Source organism: Diabrotica undecimpunctata, unplaced genomic scaffold (assembly GCF_040954645.1).
Source record: "Diabrotica undecimpunctata isolate CICGRU unplaced genomic scaffold, icDiaUnde3 ctg00000572.1, whole genome shotgun sequence".
Lineage (NCBI taxonomy): Eukaryota > Metazoa > Arthropoda > Insecta > Coleoptera > Chrysomelidae > Diabrotica > Diabrotica undecimpunctata.
Window position 1 is genome coordinate 2647501 of NW_027311887.1, and position 2611 is coordinate 2650111.

Here is a 2611-nt window from a genome sequence, read left to right on the forward strand (position 1 = left end):
CTTGCCTCGGCCGTCTTCTTATCTCTGCAAGCCGAACTAACACACACACATACTCACACACGCACACACACGCACACACGCACACACACATACACTTTTCACCTCTCGACTCCTACTTATTAGTCGCCCACTCTTCAACTCTCGACTCCTACCCATTAGTCGCCCCGTACGATTTGCATCGCCTTCTTGCCACGGCTGTTTTCTTATCTCTGAAAGCCGAACAGACACACACACACGCACACACAAACACACGCACACAGGACACACGCACACACGCCCACGCACACGCACAGGCACACGCACACACTTTCCACCTCTCGACTCCTATCCATTAGTCGCCTCTTAAGACAGGCAGGGCCTTCTTGCCACGGACGTATTCTTATCTCTGCAAGCCGAACGGACACACACATACTCACACACGCACAAACACACGCACACACGCAGACACACACATACACTCTTCACCTCTCGACTCCTACCTATTAGTCGCCCCTTACAACTGGCTGGGTCTTCTTGCCTTGGCCGTATTCTTACCTCTGCAAGCCAGACGGACACACACACATACACACACACTCACACACGCACACACACACGCACACACGCACACACACATATACACTCTTCACCTCTCGACTCCTACCCATTAGTCGCATCTTACGACAGGCAGGGCCTTCCTACCACGGCCATGTTGTTATCTCTGCGAGCCGACCAGACACACACACACTCACACACACACATACAAGAACACACACACACACGCACGCACACACGCGCACACACGTATACACTCTCCACCTTTCGACTTCTATCCATTAGTCGCCTCTTAAGACAGGCATGACCTTCTTGCGTCGGCCGTATTCTAATCTCTGCGAGCCGAATGGACACACACATACATACACACACACACACACACTTACACACGCACAAACACATACATACCCACACACGCACACACACACACACACACATACACTATTCACCTTTCGATTCCTACCTATTAGTCGCCCCTTACAAGAGAGAGGGCCTTCTTGCCTCGGCCGTATTCTTATCTCTGCAAGCCAAACGGACACACACACAAATACACACACATACTCACACACACACAAACACACGCACACACACAAAGACACATACAATCTTCACCTCTCGACTCCTACCCATTATTCTCCTATTACGACAGGCAGGGTCTTCTTGCCTCGGCCGTGTTCTTATCTCTGCAAGCCGAACGGACACACACATACTCACACACACACACACATACACTCTTAACCTCTCGACTCCTACCCATTAGTCGCCTCTTACGACATTCAGGGACTTCTTGCCACGGACGTATTCTTATCTCTGCAAGCCGAACGGACACACACACATACTCACACACGCACACACACACGCACACACGTACACACACACATACACTCTTCACCTCTCGACTCATACCTATTAGTCGTATCTCACGACAGGCAGGGCCTTCTTGCCTCGGCCGTCTTCTTATCTCTGCAAGCCGAACTAACACACACACATACTCACACACGCACACACACGCACACACGCACACACACATACACTTTTCACCTCTCGACTCCTACTTATTACTTGCCTCTTACGACAGGCATGGCCTTTTTGCCACGGCTGTTTTCTTATCTCTGCGAGCCGAAGGGACACACACACATACACACACACACACACTCACAAACACACACACACACACACACGCACGCACACACGCACACACACGTACACTCACACACACACAAACACGCACACACGCACACACACATACACTCTTCACCTCTCGACCCCTACTTATTACTTGCCTCTTACGACAGGCATGGCCTTTTTGCCACGGCTGTTTTCTTATCTCTACGAGCCGACCGCACACACACACACTTACACACACTCACATACACACACACTTAAACACGCACGCACACACGCACACACACACACATACACTCTTCACCCCTCGACTCCTACCCATTATTCTCCTCTTTCGACAGGCAGGCCACGGCCGTGTTCTTATCTCTGCAAGCCGAACGGACACACACACACACACGCACACACAAACACACGCACACAGGCACACACGCACACACGCACACGCACACGTACACGCACACACTCTCCACCTCTCGACTCCTATCCATTAGTCGTCTCTTACGACAGGCAGGGCCTTCTTGCTACGGACGTGTTCTTATCTCTGCGAGCCGAACGGACACACACACACTCACACACACACGCACGCACACACGCACACACACACGCACCCACGCACACGCACACGCACACGCACACACTCACAAACACACACACACACACGCACGCACACACGAACACACACATACATTCTTCACCTCTCGACTCCTACCCATTAGTCGCTCATTGCAGCAGGCATGGCCTTCTTGCCACGGCCGTATTCTTATCTCTGCGAGCCGAAGGGACACACACACACACTCATACACACACACACGCACACTCTTTACCTCTCGACTTCTACCCATTAGTCGCCTCTTACGACAGGCATGGCCTTCTTGCCACTGCTGTATTCTTATCTCTGCAAGCCGAACGGACACACATACATACACACACACTCACACACGCACACACACATAAA